This window comes from Castor canadensis, chromosome 7 (assembly GCF_047511655.1).
Source record: "Castor canadensis chromosome 7, mCasCan1.hap1v2, whole genome shotgun sequence".
Taxonomy (NCBI): Eukaryota; Metazoa; Chordata; class Mammalia; order Rodentia; family Castoridae; genus Castor; species Castor canadensis.
This window is the reverse complement of record NC_133392.1, coordinates 145039661-145063743: the sequence shown is the minus strand read 5'-3', so window position 1 is coordinate 145063743 and position 24083 is coordinate 145039661. Positions and strand designations below refer to the sequence as shown.

At 48.3% G+C, this 24083-nt stretch overlaps 1 protein-coding gene across 1 annotated transcript in view; it reads left to right on the top strand.

Annotated features, from left to right (window-relative positions):
- The first annotated feature begins 14543 nt into the window (after window positions 1–14543).
- Window positions 14544–24083, top strand: part of Ncmap (non-compact myelin associated protein) — a 32547-nt gene continuing 23007 nt past the window's right edge. Inside the window, exon 1 of the mRNA XM_074080971.1 lies at window positions 14544–14599. The gene's annotated coding sequence lies outside the window, so the exon portion shown is untranslated. The remainder of the gene's footprint in view (window positions 14600–24083) is intronic.

Sequence of the window (24083 nt, the reverse complement as noted above, 5' to 3'; positions counted from 1 at the left end):
CCACGGACGGCCAGAGGGTGCAGCTGGGGAAAACCTGATGGAGCCTGGATGGAGGTGGAGCCCTTTTAGTCATTGTGAAAAATAGGACGTTGCTTAGTCACACAGGTGAGAACAAGGTCTCTGCCTTGTGGTTCTGCTTTGGAAGGTACATGCCACTCCCAAGAAGATCCCAGAGATTCTTAGCAGATCCACAAGGAGGCATGGGGAGGGTTTCCTCGCACCGTTATTTTAGGAGTCAAGTTGGTCTTCACAACAGGGAAATGAACAGTAAGGAGAGCTTTGTTGGCTTGAATATGCCCCCCAAAGTCGATGTGCTGAAAGCTGATTCCCCAACACCACAGCAGTAAGAGGCAGGACCTTCAATAGGTGATTGTTCATGAGGGCTCTGCCCTCATGGGAGTGGATTAAGGCTATTATGGTGTGAATAGATTCGTTACCTTGAACTAAAGCAGATACTTTAAAGCAACTGAGGCCAATAGGAGAAGGGGACCAGGAACTAGAGAAAAGGTTGATCAAAAAGAACCTAGAAGGTAACACACATGCACAGGAAATCAGTGTGAGTCAACTCCCTGTATAGCTATCCTTATCTCAACTAGCAAAAACCCTTGGTCCTTCCTATTATTGCTTATACTCTCTCTACAACAAAATTAGAGATAAGGGCAAAATAGTTTCTGCCAGGTATCAAGGGGGTAGGAGGGAGAGGGAGGGGGTGCGGGAAGAGGGGAGAACAAACATTGTATGCACATATGAATAAAAAAAAAAAGATTCGTTATCTTGGGAGTGGGTTCCTTAGGAAAGCACAAGCTTGGGTCTCTCTCTCTTTCTCTCTCTCTCTCTCTCTCTCTCTCTCTCTCTCTCTCTCTCTCATTGTCATCATCATCATCCTCTTTATCCTTCTACCATATGATGACTCGACAAGAAGGCCCTCACTAGATGCTGTCCCCTCCTCAATCCTGGACTTCTCAGCCTCCAGAACTAAGGGCCAATAAATAATTTCTGTTTGTTATAAATAAGCCAGTCTATGGCATTCTGTTATAATAGCACGAAGACAGGAACTGTGCAGCAGGGGCGGCAGGGGGGAGGTGGCCCAAACAATGTATACACGTGTGAGTAAATGTAAAAATGATAAAAGACAAAAATAACTGTGCAGCAAAAGAATAGGCATATGTACAGTCATACAGATGGGTCTTTAAAACAGAACCAAGTGACAAAAGTAAGACGAAGTGAGATGTATTAGGTAAAGCAGAGCACAAAGACAAAATGCATTGTGCACGAATAAAAAGAAGAACATTGTTTAATACATACACGTACGTATGAGGCACTTGCTAGATCAAAGACGACCGTGTGCCATGAGTTGAGAAGCCTGATTTACTCTCAGACCAGATATAGCCTTTCTCTAGACATGAAGACACTATTAATACTTCTGGCTCCTTCCAACCTTGATTTTACTTTAAGGTAAGTTAAAATTGCATGTTATTTTTCACTGTTATGCACCAGAAGAAAGTGTCTTGCTGTGGTATGTTTAGATGAAATTCAGGTTTTTATTAGGAATGTTTGTGCCTTTTATTTTAAGGAAAATATTTTGGAAAAGTACTAGATAGTGCCCATTCTGTAGCAAGATGTATACATGTAATTGTTCCCAAGGAAGGTTACATGGGTTCTTCATTGAATTTATTTCCATATGAATGGGAAACAACACACAGTACTGTTCACTGTCCCTGAGCTGTAAGCATGGAAGCCCTGTCTATGCTTTGACTCTACTTCTTTGAACCAAAAGGAAACACGGACTGTAATTAGGTGAATACCTGGTCCTGTGCTGTCTTTCTTCAGCATCTTTTGAATAATTGAGATCTTTAATGGAAATTGTCCAATCTTCTATGCTGGAAGATTGGATCAGGCTCCTTGTCCCCAAAGGAGAAAATTTGACCAAAAGTGATTTCTCAGGTTGCTTGAGTGTACCCTGTGAGTAAAAGTTCTCTTGGGGCAGATTTTCTAGTGTTCCACTGCTTATTTCCTTGACCATGTTAGTCATCTCTGAGGCTACGCATTCTATCCCATTAGAAATTTCTAGGCCTGGGTCAGATGCCAGTGTTGACCTCTGTAAGCCCCAGCTTCTTCACCTATAAAATGGGAATCAAATGCCTTGCAGGAAGTTAGTGATGCCATTGGTAAGTCACTTAGCAGAGCTCTAGTGTCTGATGTGATCTAAATAGGAAATAACATTACCATTGGGGATATCCACAGAGACTGGCCTTCTTTACAACTGAGAGACATTCCTTGGGCATTCAGTGATTTACCAGTGCAGCTTGCTGATTCCAGGCATTCGACAAGTTCCACTGTGAACAGGCCCAGGGCTGCCCTTCCTCTGGTCCTCTGTTTCCCTTAACCATCCAAATAAAAATGGAACACCGAAAATGTGTCTTCCTAGAGAGAGGTTTGCAAATTGTTCATGCTGGAAGAAATTAAACTTCAGGTTTAATAAAAAATTCACTAGGGACCAGGCACAGTGGCTCACACCTGTAATCCTAGCTACTTGGGAGGATGAGATCAGGAGGATGTGGTTTGAGGCCAGCCTGGGCAAATATTTCATAAGACCCCATCTCCAAAATAACTAGAGCAAAATGGACTGGAGGTGTGGCTCAAGTGGTAGAGCACCTGCCTTGCAAGCACCAAGTCCTGAGTTCAAACCCCAATCCCACCAAAAAAAAAAAAATCCACTAGGGCATATTAGTAATATATTGCTACATAACAAATTGTCCCCAAATTTAGCTGTTTATAACAAAACAGTAATCCCGTGTCTCCCAGAGCCTCGCTCAGTGCCTTACCCATTACACACTCTCTGGAAGTGTTTGCTTAAATGAATTCACACCTGTGGCTTCATGAATTAATGCTGTGTGTTCCAGAAAAAGTGACTTCCAGTCCCTCTGGTGTAAACAGAACTAAAGCCAACCGATGCATCAGGAGGAACCTTTTAAGAGCAGTGTGATGACAGCCTCATCTACACAAGTAGATGGTATTTATTTTTTACAATTGTAGTCGACATTAGACAACCCTGACTGATCAGCTTTCAGTTACCAGGACTCACTGGCTCTCTCCTGTGGCTGTGTTCATTTCATTTTGTCTTAAAGCAACTTCAAAACCCCTGCCAGCCTCCTGAAAGCAAAGATAAGGAACCTGCCTCCTACAGCCAGAGGCCAGTGAGGAGGACAGATTTTGCCTGGGTCTCCATCACCTTGACCTATTTTATCTTTCATATCTGAGAACCTCTCAGATGGTTAACAGGAGCCACAACACAAATGTGGAGTTGATGTGTAGCATCTCCAAAACTGAGGTGTCACCTTCTGTCCCACAACTTTTTCCTCCCATGATTCTCAATCTGCTTAATGTCATTGCTAGCCATCTGTCCTGGGTTGGATTGTGGCCGCCAAAACCTATATGTTGCAGTCCTAAGCACTCATACTTCATGCAGCGACCCTATTTGGAAAAGAGGTCATTAGAGTTACGATGAGGTCAGTAGATGGATAATAATTCATTGCGACTAGTGTCCTTATTAAAAGAGGATACTTAGGCTGGCAGAGTGGCTCAAGTAGTAAGAGTGCCTGCCTAGCAAAGTGAGGCCCAAATTTCAAAATAAAACAAACCAAAAGAATACTGCTAAAAGAGGAAATTTAGACACACACACACACACACACACACACACACACACACACTACCATTCTACAGGCCAAGGAACATCACAAGCTGCCAGCAGACCACCAGAACCCAGGCCAAATGCATGTAGAAGACTTTTTTCACAGCCCTCAGGAGGAACCAACCCTGCTGACGCCTTGACTTTGGACTTCCAGCCTCCAGAACCATGAGTCAATACATTTCTGTTATTTAAAGCCCTCCATTTGTGGTATTTTGTTATGGCAGCACTAGAAAATGAATATACCATTTGCCACACAGAAGGAGCAGACTAAGTTGTTACTATGTTTTACCCCAAATCTCACCATGGTTCCACCATCTCTGGTGTCTCTCCTCTGTAGCCACTGCCTGGGTTTCAGGTCTAGTTCCTGCACCGTTATCCTGGCCTCTGACCCCTGAAGTCCTATGCATTGTCTGTCCTGCCACCAAAGGCACTGGAGGCCCCCCCAACCCCACTACGAGCCCTACCAGGTCAGAGGCTGGGTTTCTCTTGTTTATCACCATATCCCATAGTGCTAGGCACGTGGTCATCACTTGAAATCGTGCAGGGCTGACCAGTTCATCATTCTGGTGCTAGATCTATGCCTCATTCCCAATGCCTGTGCTGTGCCTAACAGAGGTCAGTTCTGGAAGATGGATGGATGGATGGATGGATGGAGAGACACCATAGAAATTCTGAGGGTGGAGCCATCACAGAAGCTAAAACTCAGCAAGAAAGCCCTAGAGAGAGTGGGTTGAGTTGGGTAGTAAGGAAGAGTGTGCCTCAGGTAGGTAGAGACAAAAGGGGAAGACAGGTCCTACAAGCTGGGTCTGGAGCTGCACGCCTACAATTCCAGCACTCGGGAGACAGAGGCAGGAAGATAATGAGGTGGAGGCCAGCCTGGTAAAGTTAGCAAGATCCTGTCTCAAAAAATTTAAAAAGAAGGACACAGGAGGGGCATATTTACAAGTTTATGATGCCACCAACCCATCTTAGGATGGTCTCACCTCAGGCTGCACTCAGTTGGGGAAGGAAGCCTGTCTGGAGCATTTGGAGAAAGTTTATGGAAATGAACAGGAAGGAGAAATTTTAATACTATCCTAAGATACTAGATAGGAAAACGAAGTACAGATAGTATTAAGTTTAAATAGCAAGTTAGGGCTGGGGGTGTGGCTAGTCAGGCCTAGCATGCACCAGTTCCTGGGTTCAATCCTCACCACTGCAAAATGACAAATTAAGCAGCTTAATTATAGGTCATATGTCATATAACAACTCACATTACATAAAATATATTATGTAATAACCATCTAGTAATCTATAGTCACATAAATAGTTATGTGCTCTATTACATGTAATAGATTGCATGTATGTATGGACATATGTATGTATGTATAGATAAATACATAAAACTAAGTCTGTTTGGACTGCTATAGGAAAATACCATAAACTGGGTATAAATACTTAAAAACAACAGAAATTTATTCTCCCAGTGTGGAAGCTGGGGAAGGCCAAGATAAAGGTGGCAGCCAAGGACCCACTTTCTGCTTCGTAGGTGATGACTTTTCACTGTGTCCTTACATGGTGGAAGAGAAGAACATTGTTCTCTCAGCCCCTTCTAAGGGCACTGATACCATTTTGAGGCTCCCCCCCATCATGACCTAGGAACTCCAAATGGCCCCCACCTCCTAATTCCATCACCTAGAAGATTAGGTTTCGCCATAGGAATTTCTGGAGGACACAAACATTACTGTCATGGCAAAAACAATTGTTTTTACATGACATTCTTTGCAAGCACATATTAGAAACATCAAGGGCTGAGGTGTGGCTTAAGTTATAGAGTGCCTGCCTCGCAAGCACAAGACCCTGAGTTCAAACCCCAGCACCAGAAAGAAAAAAAAAAATCACAAAAAATCAAGAGATCACAAGGAAATTTCAACACATCGCAAAAAAAGCAGAAATTCTATATGCTATACCCATTGACTGTAATGAAATAAATTACAAAGTAACCACAAAAGGTTAGAAAAACAAATCTAACCACTGAGAAATCCAAAACCACCCTCCTAGACTTCTCTTTAGCTAATGAGAAGACAACACTGCTTCTGGAAAGCCTCATTTTTGGAAAGGAGCAGAGAGCGAGCTCCCCATGGATGTGGCCACAGCAGTATTCAGAGGAAAATGCATAGTAGCTTTAAATGCACGCATTAGGAAACCAAATGGGCTGAGTCTAAATAGTTACCACAGTCCACAGCAGAAGATGGGAAAAGAGTACAGTGAACCAAGCTTGCTCTGTGACAGAGCAGAGTTGGAAGGGACAACTTTCTAGGCTGAAGAAGCAAAAGCCTAAAGATAGAAGAATCTGATGTCCTGGGAGCAAGGTGTGTGACTAAGGGCTTGGTATAAATAGGTCCATCACAGGAGATAATGCTGGAAATACGAGCTAGTGCCATGCCAGGGCAGGCTCTGATTACCAACCTAAAAAGAGTTTATACGTGGACCTCGAAGTGACAGTGACAAGGACATTGCTAGGTGGTCTAATCAGTGAGTGCAGTAGTTTGGTACTACTTCGATTTTGTACTATGGTCTCTGAACTTGACCATTATAAGTTCTTCTGTGCTTTGTATCTAACAAACAACAGAAGGTGGCTGGGCACCAGTGGCTCACGCCTGTAATCCCAGCTACTCAGGAGGCAGAGATTGGGAGGATCTCTGTTTGAAGCCAGCCTGGGCAAATTATTCATGAGACCCTATCTCAAAAAAACCCATGACAAAAAAGGGCTGGTAGAGTGGCTCAAGTGGTACAGCACCTGCCTAGTAGGCGTGAGGCCTTAGGTTCAAACCTCAGTGCTACCAAAAAATAAAAGCAACAGCAGGCATGGTCCTAAGAATAATTTGTAGTGTATTTCTTGTTTATGGCAAATGTCATGTTTGGGGCACTGCCACCCACTTCCCTGGAAACCCAGCAGCTGTCCCATTGGATGGCCTGTTATTTTTTAATTGCCTCTTGATTTGTGAAATTATTTTTCTCTGGAATAGGCTCTGAATGCACTGGCCATGGACTTTGACACCTGACACCTGTGTCAGCTCAAACCTTGAGTCCTCCTGGCTCTCCAGGTGGCCATAAACATAGCCCTTCACCTCTGCGAAACAAGACCCTTTTTTATTCTTGAAGCCAGAAGAGCTGGACTAAATGACACCTAGAAAAGATACCTAGGCAGCTGGGGATGTGACTCACTGTAGAGTTACTTGCTTAGCATATGCAAGGCCCTGGTTGGATTCCCCAGTACTACAAGGAAGAAAAGAAAGAAGGGAGGGAGGGAGGGAGGGAAGGAAGGAAGAAAGGAGCTGGAAGGTTTGTATATTTAAATTTTGGAGAGAAATTGGGACTCAGGGTTGAACTCCTGTAATTAACGTCTCAGTTCTGCCATGACATCTTGGCCAGTCATTCTGTGGCCCATTTCTTCACATATAAAACAGTGATGACCCTGCCTCATCAATGTGAGAAAACAGTTATCAAATGCAGCTGGTTCCTATCAGACATGCATGAACCTGGCTCAGAGCCTCAAGTCCTTGACCTTTCCTGCTGACAGAGTGAGCTGTGTGAGCTGACCAAGGACCCTAAGCTAAAGATACCATTGTTTGAGCCTTGCCAGGCTGTGCAGCCATAGTTCTCCCTGCTCTTGACCTCAGCTCACCTTGAGGAGGGGGACAAAGAGAAGGATCAGATGCCCGGCCCTGATCTGTCCATTCTGGAAGCAAGGCCTGGGGAACACCAGTCTTTCCAGAGCATCCCAGAGTGTCCGGGTCTGTGGCATCCAGGACTCTATCTTTAGCAGCCTTGGAGACAAAGGTAGGGGGGAGGGGATTGGGTCATTCCCCTGGGTGCCTAGAAAAAAAAAGAGAGAGAGAAAAAAGGGAGCAAAGTCTTGGATTCTGGGAACTTTTAACACTTCACACAGACTTGGGGGGCTTCCTCTCATCAGAGTGACATCCATAAATGGAGTAGTTCTAGGCAAAAAAGCAAGCCATCAGCCAGTCAGGCCGGGGCTGTGAGCCAGTGTCTCTTCCTTCAGTCCCAGCTCACAGCCTCTCCCTGCCATGCCACAGCTGGCTACAGGGCAGAGTCCACACAGGCAGAGGGCACTGTAGACAAGTGAGTTCATGTTGCAAGTCAGACATATTTTTTAAATCTCCTTAGCATTATTAACTGTTCTCCAGCCCCGGCTCTCCCACCGCCAGAGTCTACAGGACAGACGGATCTGTGAACCGCCAGCTGGATCACAGGCTCTGGTCAGCAGTAGACACCAGGCTAGGGTGCCCCGAGAATGCCATCACCTATGACCGGGGAGTCAGATGGGGCTTTGTGGCAGAAAGTGGGATTGTGAAGGATGGCCGTTTGTGGTCTCCAGTCTGTGGGAGGAATGCATGGGCTCTGTGTTTGAGGAGGAGTAGAGCACAGAGCTGTGATGTGAGAAGGAAGGGGTCCAGGCACGGCGGGAAAGAGCACTGGGCCAGAGAGAGATGTGCAGGCAATCCAGGCAAGACGACAAGTGCCAGTGAAGTCTCTGTCCAGGACTTTCATGTCTGAAGATCCAACAGATCCAAACCCAGACCCAAAGGCTGCTCCTGGCTCTGCCCCTAAGTGGCTAAACCCAAAGCTAGGGGGCCAGACTCCCTCTGGGTGACCTTGGGAAAGTTATATGGACTGCCCAGGCCTTGGGTTCCTTCATGTGTAAAATCCACCTCATAGAACTGTCAAGACAATGAAATAAATTACATATGTAACACATGCTCCCTAAAGGTGACCTATGAATTTTATTTTATTTATTGGTGGTACCTGAGTTTGAATTTGGAGCCTTGAATTTGCCAGGCAAACTTTCTACCACTTGAGCCATACCCCCAGTCCTTTTTTTTTTTTTTGCAGTACTGGGGTTTGAACTCAGGGCCTTCACCTTGAGACACTCCACCAGCCCCCTATTTTTGTTAAGGGTTTTTTGAAATAGGGACTTGCAAACTATTTGCCTGGGCTGGCTTTGAACTGAGATCCTCCTGATCTCCGCCTCCTGAGTAGCTAGGATTACAGATGTGAGCTACTGGTGCCTAGCCCTTTTGTTTTTTTTACTTTGTTTTTTCAGATAGGGTCTCATGCTAACTTTGTCTGGTTGACCTCAAACCACCATCCTCATCCTCCCAAGTAGCAGGTACTACAGGCATGAACCACCACATCTAGCCTATACATTTTGTTTTTTCGTTCACCCTTATTCTGATGATCCAAAAAACCACAGCCAAAGGTTTTATACCTCATTTTCTCTTTCATGATCACTTTCTGGATACCTCGTATGGTTAGAGACTAGGCTTGGTGGTACAGAGGATGCAAAGATGAATCTATAGAAGCTCATAGTCTGTCAGGAGAGGGGCATAGCATCGGCTGCTTCTACTTGGGTTGTAAAATGCCCTGAGATCTGCTAGTCGAGCTTGGTCTTGAACCTTGCAGGGTACGTGATGTCCAGAGCCTGCTAGGAGACTCAAATCAAAATCACTTTTCTCAGCCAGGCACCAGTGGCTCACGCCCGTAATCCTAGCAGAAATCAGGAGGATCATGGTTTGAAGCCAGCCTGGGCAAATAGTTCACGAGACCCTATCTCTAGTCTCTAACCCATTGCAAAAAAGGGCTGGCTCAAGTGGTAGAGCATCTGCCTGGCAAGTGTGAGGCCCTGAGTTCAAACTTCAGTGCCACCAAGAGAGAAAAAGAAAAGAAAAATCCCCTTTCTCTTTCCAGAGCCAAAGGGGCCCGGAAGTCCAGTCCTGGGAGCAACTATGGGGCTAGTTGCTAGGATTTTCATAACAAAGTACCATACAATTGTGGCCTAATGACAGAAACCTGTGAGGAGAACAGAAGTCTAAAGTCAAGGTGTTGGTAAAGACAGTTTCCTCTGGAGGTCTCCCTCGTTGACGCGAAAGTGTCCATCTTTCTCCCTCTGTGCCTGTCTTTATCTCTTATAATCATATTGGACTAGGGCCCACCCATATGACCTCAGACCTCAGTTTACCTTAATTACCTCTTTAAGGCCCTGTCCTTATTTTTTGGCCGCACTGAGGTGACCTCAGGGCTTCAGGCTAGGTAGGCAGGTACCACTTGAGCCACTCCACCAGCCCTTTTTTGTCATCTCTTTTTTTTTCTTTTTCTTTTTTTTCAAGATAGGATCTCACAGGTGTGAGCCACCAGCGCCTGGCTAAAGACCTTGTCTTTAAATACAGTCACCAGTTATTCCCTGGCTGGCGATGGGGTTATGTCCTGATAAACTCACTGTAAGTTGGAGATATTGTTACGTTGAAAATACACTTATTGCACCTCGCCGCAGACACCCCAGCTTAGCAACAAACAGTGCACACTGTAGAGTGCCGTCCATTTCCCCTCACAACCAGGGCTGACTGGGAGCTGTGCTCACTGCTGCTGCCCAGCAGCATCGTTCACAAGTCACCAGCCCGGGAAAAGATCAAAATTCAAACCCTAAAGTGTGGCTTCTACTGAATGTGTATTGCTTTCACTACACTGTAAACTCAAAAATCCTAAACTGGACTGGTGTAAATCAGGACCATCTGCACCAAAAGTGAGGACTCAGCCTATGAATTTGAGGGGTCCTGATTCAACCCGCAACTCATTTGGAAATGACCAATGGCCTGGCTCATGATAGTCAAACAGCCATCTAACATCTTAGCCCACAGATGAGCGAGACACCCCAGTTTACAGGAGGCCAGAGGGGGTGCAAGATGGGGTGACATCCTGGTGGGGCTCCCAGCACTGAGTCAAAAGCAGTGACACCTTCAGCCTGGGAGAGGAGAGTTCAGGACTGGTTCATGTCATCGGCTTATTTATTTTGTTTGGTTTCCTCCACCAAAACATAAGTTTCATCAAGGCAGGAATTGTCATCTCTTTTATTCATTGCTGGCACATAGTAAAATAGTCACAGAATGAATGAATGAATTATGGAAGAGGAAGCCCAGAGAGGTTAGGAGACCTGACTGAGGTCACACAGCAAGTAAATAGAGAAGCTATTGCTGTCAAGTGTGTTCACTCAGCAGTTGGAATGGCTCTGAAAGGGCTTACTGCTGCCAGAATGAGCTCTTAGAATCCTCTAGATACAAGTACAGGTTTGGTTTGGTTTTTTTTTTTTTTCCTCTTTTTCTCTTGTTTTGTTTTTAACACAGGGTCTTCTTCTATCACCCAGGATGAGATTACAGTCCTGCATCACCACACCCACACCCAACTTAAAACATAGGTTCTCCTCTGAGGTGAGTAGTGGCTTCTGCTGATGGCAGAGGGCTTAATGTAATTTACAGCTTCTCATTTTCATTGTGGGAATAGAATTTTTTTTCCTTTTAATTACCTGCAAATGGTTTGCACTAATTCCTAAAATGCATCATAAAAATGAGGAAGCTGTTGGAGAATTACCTGGGCTAACAGTTTAAAGGGGCAGCATAAGAATCAAACTTACCACGGGGCTGGGAGAGGCCTCCGAGACCACACAGCCACCTGCCACGTTTACACATCCAAGGCCAAAGAGATCACAGCGCTTGCTGGGGATTCAGCCTGGGACTCAGGCCCACCACTCCCCTCTCCTCACCCTCCATCTCAGATGACCTCAGGGGCACACACGCTGCAGGACAAGAGCACTGGGTCTCATCCCGGGGCACCACACCATGTGTCTGTCTGGGAGCAGCCACCCAACAAAGGTCACTACGTGCCTTGTAAATAATTAAGACCCACGACCAGGGTGTTGGCCTTTGCAGTTCCCTCTGCTCCCTTGTCGAGGCAAGGAATTGATTTCTGAGGCCACTGACGGTGGTCGCTTTGCTCCCACTCTTTTCTGTACTGGATCAATCGGTGTGGACTTGGGTTTCTCTGAATTCATTGTTCTCTGTGCTTGTCTGCCCGCTGAAATTGCATTTTAATCCTGCATGACATTTGGCTGGTCTCCCCAGCAACCATCTCAGAAGCCATAAAGAGTAGATTAAGGCTTTGAGGGAAGAAGCTAGACACTGGGCAATCCTGGCTGAGATAAAAAGCAGCCACTGGAGGGCTGGCTGGTTCTCAGCAACACTCCTCCCTACCGAGAAGGGAGGGGACACTCGATGCATTTGGTGCTTTCCTGCACCAAATCGGTTTCTTTCTTTCTTTCCTTTGTCTGTTGCAGTACTGGGGATTGAACCCAGGGCTTTACGCTTGCTCCTGAGATACCACTTGACCGTGCTCTGGCCCAGGCTTGCCTCTGATGCACTTGTAAGAGTTCACACCCTCTTTCCATTCTCTGCTTACACGTGCATCTCCGCGGGCCGGAAGCCAAGCATGTGTGTGTCTGGTGTCTCCACCAGGAAGCACTATAAGCTTGGCCGTACCTTGTCCCATGACACACGTGAGACATGGCATGGTTCCTGCCTCGCTGGACTTGAGCTCTGTGGGCACCAGGCCCAGGGGAGACTGGATGGTCCCTGAGTTGCCTCCAGTCTCACCTAAAGGAAGATCAAGATTCTGGCTGGAGAAGCCTCTGATGCTGGGGACAGGAATTGGCCCAGCAGCAGTCACATCACCACCTGGCCTTCTTTATACACCTCCCCCCACCCCTGCAGCTGTTCCTATCTGCCCTCTTCTGGAATAGGTCCCAAATCTGAGGGCTTCTCACTGCTCCCACTGCCACCTTCCTCCATGCCACCCTCCCCTGGGCAACCTGCAGCCCTCCTCAGCCACCAGAGTGGTATGACAGCTCTCCGCCTTCCTCCACCCCCTGCCATGGCCTTGCACCGCTCTTGGAGTGAAAGCTGAACTTGCTCCGGTCTGTAAGACCTCACAGCCTTTGACCTCTGCTCAGCTCTCACTCACTCCTACTGTCCACTCTCCCTCACCCCCCACTCTGGTCACCACTCTGGCCTAATGGGCTTTGCTCACTGGCCCCCAGCCCTTCCCACCCTTACCTGTTTGTCCTTCTGGTCTCAGCTGGCCTGTCCTCTTGCAGATGGTGTTTACCCTTCCGTCTCCCTCAGAGCCACTACCCTGCCTTTCCGTGTGATTAATGCAGCATGATAACCTTCCCTTCACAGAACTTCTCAAAGACCATCTTTGCCTTGTGTTGCCAGACTTGGTGGCTCGGTATCAACTGTCCCCACCCCCACTGAAGGTGAGGGCTACTGGCAGGGAGGGGCAGCCATTAGTTCTGCCCCACCTCTCAAAGTGCCTGCCCTTGTGAACATTCCATAATGCTTAATAAATGAGCGAGCTGAGAGATAAAGGTTACATTGAGCCTTTTTATACCTGTGCCTCCCAGGGTTTGGCTCCAGTGTCCAGCCCTGGCTACAAGGAAGGCTGGAGAGAGGAAGTCCCTTTCTGCAGGTGTGTGACAGAAAACTTGCTCTGATGGGGCAGGTGTCCTACAGTGAGGTGCCCTGGGCTCAGGGAGAAAGAGGGTGAAGGAGCCATGGAGAACAGGACCACAAGTCTGTCAGAGGAGGACCTCCTCAGAGATGCCCCCGCCCCTTTGTGTCACACACCCCTCCCCCGCTCCTGCCACTTAGCATGATGGTTCCCTGTGTACCCAGCACTTGCAAACATGTCTCTTCTAGCCCTCCCCATAAGAGTACTGAGGTGAGCACAGTGTATTATTCGCACTTTATGAAAAGAAACTGAGTCCTAGAGGTTTTTTAAATTGCTTCCATTTTGGGATTAGTAAACCACAGATCAGGAGTTGAACTCAAGACCACCTGACCATCCAGCTTCTGTCCCCATGGACAACACCAGGAAGAGCTTCTAGAAGCATCCTAACATTTCCTATATAAAGTTCCTTGGAAGTCGAATCTCAGGGGCAGGCTAGTCTCCCCTGGGTCCTCCCCTCTCATTGTGTGGCCTCATCAGGTCTGCCCCTTCACCCCACCACAAAGAGGCTCTTGTAGCTGAGTACTGTCCCACCTCTAGGGTGAAAAAACAAAATTACGGATTTATATTTCTCAATCAGCATTTGCCAATAACCACCTTGGAGTTTCCTATGAAAATACAGTGAGGGCTGGAGGTATAGCTCAGTGGCAGAGCACCTGCCTAGCAAGTGAGAAACCCCGGGTTCCATCCAGAAAGGGAGGGAGGGAGGGAGCAAGAATACAGTGAACCTCTCAGTCTTTAGTCACCTGGAGAGAGTGATCATGGCTAGAAAGCGTCTCACAGGCCCTCAGTCCAGAACCAAGGACTTCGGGGCTACTTCTGGTCTGTCACGGACCTGCTAAGTGACTTTGGGCAACTTGTTTCTGCCTCTTGGGCCTTAGTTTACCTGACAGTACCAGGAAGGGAAATCGAGATTCCCCTCTCTAAGTTTTCTTCCCTCTTTCCATAAATACTGATTGAGGGCCTACTGTGTACCAGGGATAGTGTTCTGGGCTCCCAGGGGATCTCAGGATAGAGAGAGGAGCCTGATTCTTCGTAAGGGTCATTTCTGCCACCTGCCAACTGTCCCTGTCCTCCCGGTTTCACACTCTGCGATTGTCTAAATCCCATTGTGGCCTGGATCCCTTCGGTCAGATTAGAGCCACCCTACTTCCAAATTCCCAGAGCGGGCTCCGCTGTTCTTGCAGGGTCACTTCCTCCTCTTTTGGGCTCTGATAGGTCTGACCGGGAAGATGTGGTTGGTAGACTAAGCGGCCGGGGTGTCAGAACCTGAGTCCCCAGAATGAGCCAGGCCGATGGGCGGCGCCACTCCAGCGCTCCGGAGCCCGGCGCCTACGGCCTGCGGCGGCTCCCGGGGATCACCTGCGCGGGCGGGGCGGGGCGGGGCGGGGCGGGGGCGTGACCTCGTGCGGGGGCGTGGTCTCGGGCGGGGGCGGGATTCCCAGGCTGGCGGCGTGGGGCAGCGACGCCGTGGCTGCAGAGCGTGGGGAGAGCTGCGGGGTCTCGGAACAGGTAGGCGGCGCCGTGTCTCGCGGGGCTGCGGGGAGCCAGGGGCCACCGGGCTCAGGTCGGCGTCTCACTGTCACCTCATCCCCCCGGTGCCATGAGTGGGGATGAGGGGCCCGCGGCCTGGTCCCCACCTTTGTGCAGGAAGAGCCTGGAGTCTGCGCGCCAGGCTGTGGTCGGGGGTCGGTGGGAGCAGTGGGGGTCGATCGTCTCCAGGGGCGCGAGGTGACCAGGGTGCAAAGCTCCCCGCGGCACACAGAGAAGCACCCTAGAGCCCCCTGCATCGGGGGGGTTCATATTCGCATCCTTGTCCCCCCCACACCACCGCCACCACCACCAAACCTCCGGGAGGGACCGTGCCTCCCGGTAGGTAGAAGGAAATTTGATCCACTCGGAATCATCTGTGTTTGCCTCATCTGTGAAATGGGCCTCTCCCGGGCCGGCCGGAGAGGCCTGCTGGAAGATGTGCGTTCAATGAGATGAGAACTCGCACCAAAGGAAGGAGGAACCCAGGGCTCCAGCTCAGATCTGCAAATTCAACAGGTCCGCGGGGGTCGGGAGGTGGGGGGAGGCAGCTCCCGGGTTGCTCTCTGAAACAACCGCTGGGGAGGAAAGACTTGGGGAGGAACTCCGGTCCTGGGGTACCCCGAGGGAGGAGGAGATGACTAAACCCAAAACTGGGCTGGATTAGAGGGACCAAGGAAGGCCTGGAGTATGGGAGGAAGATTCCAGAGGGCTCCCTGGAGGAGGTGGGATTCGAGTGGCGCTGGAAAGGGGACACTAGGGTCCGAGTGATGCTTTAGAATCTATCACCTGCCTGCTCAGGTGTAGGAATCCCCGGCAGAACTCTAAGCGTGTGCTGTCTGTCTTAGCCCTGGGCAAGCCCCACCACTTCTCTGCTGTGATTTCCTATGCTCCTTAAATGAAGCACTTTCTCCCACAGTAAGTCAACTAGGGTCTGTATACTGTAGGCACTCAATATATGCCAACTATTAAATTTCTGTTAGGCTGAACTCCCTAGGTATAGGGGCCCTGTCTATTTGCTTCACCACCCCATCCTCAGCACCAGCATGGCAGCTGGGCAACCCCACGGTGTGTGTGTGGGTGTGGGTGTGGGTGTGGGTGTGGGTGTGTGTGGTGAGCCAGGCCCAGAAGAGCTGGCCTGAGGACCAGCTGGGTCTCTGGGGAGCATGGTTTCATTATTAACAGCTCATCCCCTTAATCACATAGACCGTGGCCACCCCTGCTTCAAGCCATGATGGAGCTGTGGCCCTGAGATAGAGCCACCCTAAGTGGTATCCGGGACCTTTAGTTTTCCGGCAACCTGCAGGTAGCCACGTTGGGTTTCCAGCCCTCTGAGTTGACCAAGAAAGAGTATGTGAGAAGCAGTCTGAAGTGGAGAATTGAAATGGGGTAGAGGAATGCATCAACAGGAGACAGGAGTTCAAGACTTCTCCTGACACCTTCCTAATTCCTCATGATAATTTATTTGTCTAATATCTGTGTTTCACTGTGAACTCATGAGAGCAGGGAGCAAACCTGTCTCGCTCCTCCCTGTGCTCCTGCCTCAGACAGCGCCTGGCACACAGTAGGTGCTCAGTGAGTGTTCGTGAACGCAGAAACCCAGGCTGAGTCCTGGGCCCCTGGCTTTGAGACAGGAGGTCGCTATCAGATGGACCATGAGCTTTGTTTCTCACTGGCCAGTCACCACCCACCTCCAACTTGAGCAGTGCATCAACGTCTTTTCTCAGAAAGGGATCCATGATGAGACTCCACATTTTCAAAAGGCCTGAGTACCAGGATGCTGCTCCCGGGGCTCTGAAGGGAGAGGATCATCCTCGCTCTCCACCCCGCAGCTCCTGGGATGCAGAATCAGGGCTTGAGAGCAGGAGGGACACCTGGGGTGAAGAGGGCACCCTCATCTCAGGAGGAAACTGAAATTGGGGGAGGGTGAGACAGGTTCGGGGTCAGCTAGAATTAGGGGAAACCCTCGCCTCCTAATTCCACATGCTTTTGTGACTGCAGTAGACTTCAAAGTTCTCTGGAAATTTGTTTTTTTGGGTTTGTTGTTTGTTTTCTTTGTTTGTAGTGCTGGGGTGGAACCCAGGGCCTCACGCATGTTAGGCAAGTGTTCTACCATTGAGCCACATCCAGCCCCTTTTCTGAGATTATAAATGCAGCAACACTTCTCTTTATTTGCCCATGGTCCAGTACAATGGATGGGAAAAAGATAAACAGAAAGGCAAAGTGAATTTTAAGTTGCCCAATAAACATTCTTAATTTTTTTTTTTTTGGTGTGTGTGTGGGGGGAGGGTCTGACTATGTAGTCCAGGCTGGCCTCAAACTCACCATGCAGATCAGACTGGCCTTGATGATCCTCCTGCTTCAGCCTCCGGAGTGCTGAGACTACAGGCATGCCTGCTTACACCTTCTTCATTTTTAAAAAACCTACTATAATGAATGAACATAAAGATTAAAAATTAGATGTTTGTTTTTAAAGATATATGTTTGATATTAAAGCAAAGTATCCAAAATAGGAGCCTCTAACTTGGGCTGAATCACTGATGGCCAGAAGTACCTGCGTGCATGCTACCATTCGCTGGTAGGCCTCCCAAACCAGCCTAGAAGCAGTAGCGCAGTGGGATCCTTAAGGCCTGGGCGCCCTGTCAGCTTGCGGGTCTCCATCCACCCGGCCTACTGGAGTGGCTGATGGCATCCGGGCCTCTGGCATCCCACTCTTTGCTGTGGGGTCTGTTGTTTTCCCTGAAATGAATTCCTGATCTGAAGTATAGATCCTAGGTGGGCGGAAGGAGACTGGAAGACAGGAAGGAGCTCCTTGCATTCCTGAGCAGGGCTGGGATGTAGGTGAGGCGGAGGGCACGCAGTGGGACTTTGGGGGCTGGAACCGCTCATGTGGTTTGAGGTTTTCAGGGGTTATGGCTGCAGCTTGGCCTGATGACAGAAAAGAGGGTGTGCCAGTTTCTAACACAGGAGGCCTGTTCTGCAGCCAGCCAGGAGCCTGCCCTGAGGGCCTCCTGCCTGGGCCAGACACACCCGAGCTGGTGGGGCCTCGCAGGGTAGCTGCATGGGTGGTGTCAGAAGCACTGGTTTCTGGGGGGCCCAGACCCTGGAGGGTCACGGCCTGAGGCCTTAAGTGCAGGGCAGTAGTAAGAAGGAAGAGGTTGGAGGCACCTGCCCAGCAAACAGGAGGCCCTGACTTCAAACCTCAGTACCACCAAAAAAAAAAAGAAAGAAAAAGAAAGAGGGCTGGTGGAGTGGCTGGAGTGGAAGAGCACCTACCCAGCAAATAGGAGGCCTTCGGTTCAAACCCCAGCACTGCCAAAAAAAAAAACAAAAAACAAAAAGAGAGAGAAGGGGGAGATGAATGGGTACTTTGTCCTACACTGTGCTCCCAAGCTGCTTCTCTCAGCCTCATTTTCCCGATTTGTTAACCAGAGATGACCACATTTACAGCAATCATTTAAGCATGCTTCCCTTTGGAAAACCTTATCTGGGGCCTTGGAGCCAACTTTTAGTGCACACAGCCTTGGGAGTTTCAAATTCCTCTCACAGACAGCATAGTGGCACATACCTGTAATCCCAGCATTCAGGAGGCTGAAGCAGGGAATCAAAACTTCAAGCCAGTCTGAGCTGTATAACAAGAGCCTGTCAAAATAAAATAATTCCTCTCGCAGTTCCCTCATCTATTCATTCAGTCGCTGAGGTTGCTCCTTCAGCGCATGCTACCCTTGGGGTGCCAGAATCCAGAGGGAGCTCTTTCTGCTGCCTGACTGTTGGATTTTGCAGACCCCTGGAACTGGTGGCCTTGTTTTGAAACTCCCATCTGTTCCTCCACCTGGGGGTATGGGGTCTGCAGTCTGTCCTGCAAGAAAAGCAGTTGTGTGGCATGTCCCTCCACTGCTGTCTCCAACCCTGTGGGCTTCCTGGAGGTTCCTGAGGCTTTAGCCTGCAGTTCACAAATGGTTAGCTCGCATTTGCTGGGAGTTGCTGTGTGCCCACACATGGCTAAATGCTCCACGTGCCTTGGCCCTGTGACACCCACAGCATCCCCATCCATGAAGGCTCAGAGAGATGAAGCAATTGGCTGGTCATCACAGTCAGCCAAGGAATTCTGACTTCCCTGGCCTTGGGCAATTTTGCCTTTGTGGGCACCTTACCCCATAAAAATACTAAAAATTCTATTTATGACTGCACTAGTATATTAAGACCCTTTATTCAATCGAAAAGTCCCTTTTTCCTTAGGATTTTGAAAGAAATGTAAATATTTTTTGTGAACCCCTAAAAGTACTGTGGGCTCTGGGCACTGTGACCCCCTGGTCCTGCAGCCAACAAGGGACAGGGCTGAGATGCCAGGCATGCCCATTGCTGCTGAAGTCCTAACCTCACTGGACTGCCCTTCAGCAAGGAAGGAAGAAAGGCAGGAAGGAAGAAGGGAAGGAAAGCAAAGGGAAAAAGGAAGGAAGTGATACAGGACACAGGGAACTTTGTCCCAGTGATTATAAAAATAAAACCTGAGACAAACCATGAACTCTCAGGCAGAAGTTTTGATTGGAAGGCAAAGGGATGAAGGGAAAGGACACTGATGGTGGAGATTCAGGCCCCCCCCCCAACAGAGGAAAGAACAGGCATTTTCTCTATCAGGCTGTTGGAGTGCTCTGGAGCCTGGTGATCGCTGTTAGTCCTGAGGATGGCGTCTTTAAGAAATGTCTTTCTTGTGGCCTAAGAGGATTTTCCATGTAAGACACAGATCAGTGGCCAGTTTATCCTTGGAGACATCCTGGCATTACCCTGCTCCGGCGTTCCTCTTGTGATATGACAAAGGGATAAGGGACAGGCACATTTCATACCTTGCTGACAGGGAGAAAGACTGGTTTTTACGCATTAAGGGTGTGATAGTCTGTCTTCTGTCCCCATAAGGAGCGCTGTTTCTAGTTCAGAAGGAGCAGAGAACTAGGGAAAGGCCGTCATCTGACCTTAATGCCTTTGAGTAGTGACGACTCATCTGGAAAGTGGGACTGGCTTGCTTGCTCCCCGCTCCTGCCTTGCTACTCTGCCACAGTCCTCTCCCCCAGAAATTCTGGATGTGCCCTCTCAGCCCTCTCCACTTACAGACCGTAAGGGCAACTGGCTTTCTCAGAGGATGAAAGGGGACTCGTTTGTCTTTCAGAAGCAGCTCCAAGTTCCTACCTCAGTCCCCAGTAACAATGTCATCCGTCATAACGATGATGACAATAGTGCTTGACAGCTGTCGGTGGGCCAGGCATGCTGATTACTTGACGGCATTTTCTCCCAAAAGCTTCGGGAACCAGCGGAGAGGGGCAGTGGCCACCTCTGGTGACAGGTACTCATTAACTCCAGGACCCCCGCAGACACCAACATCACAGGTGCTCAAGTCCCTTGTGTAAAATAGTGTGGCATTTGCTCAGAACCTGTGCCTGTCCCCTGTGCACGTCCCCCTGCATACACATCACTGGAGTGTTTCTGACACCTAAGGTAGGCTGATGTCGTTACGCAGGGTTCTGTAGGGAAAAAGGATAAGAAAAAAAGACTGCACCTGCTCAACACAGATGCAGTTTTTCCCAAATATTTTCAGTTCATGATCGGCTGAATCTATATGATGGGAACTTGCACAGAGGGCTGACAGTGTAAGGCTTCATGTGGAATGAATGTTTGACAGACCCCCAGAGCCTGGCTCGTAACCATTCCACTGTTCTGCCCTTTAGGGAAGCTCACCTGCTTGGGCTTCTGCTTCTTGTCTTGAGACAGTGGTTGTCTGCATCTTTCATGCAGAAATTTGTGGCTACGGTGCAGGTCAGGTAGTCTGGCAGCTGAAAGTTCTGCTGAAGTGAGGAATTAATAAAAACAGGCAGGAGAGCCAGGTGTGGTAGTACATAACTGTAATCCCAGCACTCAGGAGGCTGAGGCAGGAAGATCTTGAGTTCCAGGTCAGCCTCAAGTTTGAGGGAGACACTCTCTCAAAAAAAAAAAAAGGCAAAGATTCAGACATCCATTTCTCCATCAACCTTCTCCCAACCACACACCACAGTCCTGCTGGTGGAATCTGATAGAGCTGTCTACCTCTTGCCTAGCCTGCTTCTCCCTGGGAAGGCTGACAGTCACACCTGGCAGAGGGCCACCCAGGAGATGAACCACAATGCTTGGCTGTGTCTCTGGCCTGGGACTCATCCTTTTCCTTTTTCTCACCCCTTGGTCATTGAGAAGCACAATACCAGACAGGTACTGCTATCCCAGGGGACCTGCCAAAATAGACACCTGAGAAGTATAACTACTCTAAAAGAAAGACTAAAAACCTCAAGACACACATGCCACCTGAGGCAGAATTATTGAAACAGATGGACCCAGGTTCTGAAGTAAAGCTCGGTGATCACTCCTAAAGGGATAAGATTGGCAATGTCATGCAAGAACAAGAAGCCATAGGTTCTTCCCTTTTTTACCCATCACTGAGTCAGCAAGGACCACAATAAAGTTCATTCCCATTGTGACTTCTGACTGGAGCGAGAACTGGAACAGGCACCTCAGTGCCCCTTCCCACAGCGCAGGAAGACCAATTCCCCCTCTTTTCTAGGGCTGAGGCAGAAACAGCACATTCCATCCTGCCTATCCGTAAGGATGAAGTTCAGGTTGTGCCAGGGCCCCATAAAAGTCAGCGGATTGGCAAATCGGTCCAGGTTCACAGGAAGAAATATGTCAGCATCGAATGAATGCCGTGTGCAAAGGCTGATGGCATGCCTGTCCACATGGGTGTTCACCTCAGCAAGTTGCTTGTCACTTGGCTAAAGCTGAACAAAGGCTGAAGATGCTTGACCCCAAGCCAAACCTCACCAAGCAGGAAAAGTGCAAATATCAAGAAATCTAAGGGAAAACAACTGAGCAGATGCAGGAATAAAGTAATCTCCTATACATCTTTTATTAAAAACTACTGAAATCAAGACAGAAAAAGAAGTCAGAGGTGAAAACCAAGGCAGATGATAGCTCTGGAAAGTTTAGAATTGAAAATAAACGATGTGAAGCTGGTTGTTGTGCTGCAAGCCTATAACCCAGGTACTCCTGCCGCATGGGGGTAGGGCTATGGCGAGTTCAAGGCCAGCCAGGCCAGGTTGGCAAGATCCTGTCTCAGAAACAAGATGCAAACAAAAGGGCTGGGTGTCATGGCTCTAGTGGTGGAGCGCTTGCCTAGCAAGCTCCAAGGCCTGGGCTCAGTCACTGGTACCACAGTAAATAGACACAAACGTACATACAGTTCAACAACTGACATAAATATCAGAATGGTTACTGTTAAAGAATTAACTAGGAAGTAGGATGGTCAGATTGAAAATTATCCCCAAAAGCAACAGCAAAAGATAAAGAGATAAAGAAGCAAAGCCGGGAGATATAGGGAATAGAAATAGCTAGGAATCCCAAAAGGAAAAAAAAAAAAATGAAGACAAGGCAATAACTGAAGAAATAAGGAGATTAAATAGCCCCAAAATACAGAAAAGTGGATGAACCCCAGCTGAAAGAACTCAAGAATAACCGTCAGTAGACACAGGGAAACATCCACACTCAGATATTGTATGAAATTAAAAATGCAAAAGATAGCTGGCCTCTGATGGCTCACACTTGTAATCCTAGCTACTTGGGAGGCTGAGATGGGGAGGACTGAGGTTGGAGACTAGCCCAGGCAAATAGTTCGAGAGACCCTCATCTCCAAAATAAACAGACCAAAAATGGACTGGTGTGTGGCTTGAGCCCTACTGCGCCTGCTTTGCAAGTGTGAAAACCCTGAGTTCAAACCCCAGTTCACCAAAAAAAAAAAAAAAGTACACACCTATCATCTCCACTCAGAGGCTGAGGCCAGCCTGACCTCCATAGTGAGAATCTGTCTGAAAAAACAAAACAAAACAAAAAACAAAGAGGAAGAGCAGAGAGAAATAATAGATCACTTTCAAAGAAACAGAATCAATTGCCATACTTAACACCTGATAAAGGAAGTAATGTCATATTGAAAGACAAGCACTCTTTCAATCCTGACTCCTAGAGCCAGCCAAATTGTCATTTAACTTTGAAGTCATAAAAAAAAAAATTCCTAGGCAAATAAAACCTCAAAGGTGGGCACACAAAAACTCACACTGAGAACACTGGGAGGAACTACTTAGATAAGGAAATAAGCAAATCCAGGAGATGCTGCAGAGTGGTGCAAGGTTAGAGGGCATAAGTTCCACTTCGGTGGTATTTGGTGCTAAATTTAAGGACAGTATTTTATACTTTTATACACCTAATTCTTTTAAAACATCGGAAAGTCAGGAGGCTCCCTAAATACTGAGGACTGGCCGGACCAGGGAGTCAAGCTGACTGTAATCAATCAAGTCTTGAATCACAAGGCTGCCAGGAACTGCAGAATTCCAGAACACTGGGCCCTGCAGGGATCCAGAAGTGCAGGTGCTGCCACTCCCAGATCCTGGAACTATGTCACCATTGTCACTGCAGTCCTCATTCACCTTTTCAAGAAGAGAGGGTGAGGCTGGGCTCAGACACTTTGGGGGGAATGACAGTGTTTCATCTGATTTATCTTGCTACCGTCTATGTATGGCTATTAGGGTAAGTGACATTGCTTTTCCATTTTGAGAAGTGATAGAAAATTTCTGTAGAGGAGGCAGGGGGTGTAGCTGAGTAGCAGAGAGCTTTCTTACCATGTGTGTAGACCTGGGTTCGAGCCCCGACGCTACAAAGAAGCGAAGAAAGATATTTCTGTTTAGAATACACTTACACGTGTTTTAAAGAAGAGATAGGTCAGGGACCTCGTTGTGACTGGTGTGAACGACTCTTCAAAGAGGTCAGAGGTGGAAGAAGTCCCTGGTCTGGGAGGAGGGACCCGTAGGATGTCACAGTAGAGCCAGCTTTAGAGGGGTAGACTGGGAAGAAAGCAGAAGGGTGAAGGGGATGTTCTGGGCATCTGTTGCTGTGTAACCAGCCATTCGGAAACCTGGTGGCTTAAAACAGCAACGGATTAAGGGCTGGAATGCAGCTCAGCAGTACAGTGCTTGCTTAGCATATGGCAGACTGCGTGCTTCGTCTGCACAAAAGCCCTAGGCTCCATCCCCAGCACCGCAAGAAACTATAAAACAAACAAAGAAAAAATCCTGGGCACGTGCCTCACGCCTGTAATCCCAGCACTTGGAAGGCTGAGGCAGGAGGATTGCAAGTTGAAGTCAACCAGGACTACATAAAGAGATCCTGTCTCAACAAAAAGGAAGGGCTGGCAGAGCGGCTCAAGTGGTAGAGTACCTGCCTAGCGAGCGTGAGGCCCTGAGTTCAAACCCCAGTACTGAAAAAAAAAAATCCTTTTACTTTTTACTTGCTCTCATGTGTCCTTGGGCAGGCTGGGCTCAGCCAGGCAGTTCTCACTGGGCTCTCTCCTGTGGTTGTGGCCAGATGTTCTGAGGCTTAACTAGCTGCTTGGGGTGTCTAA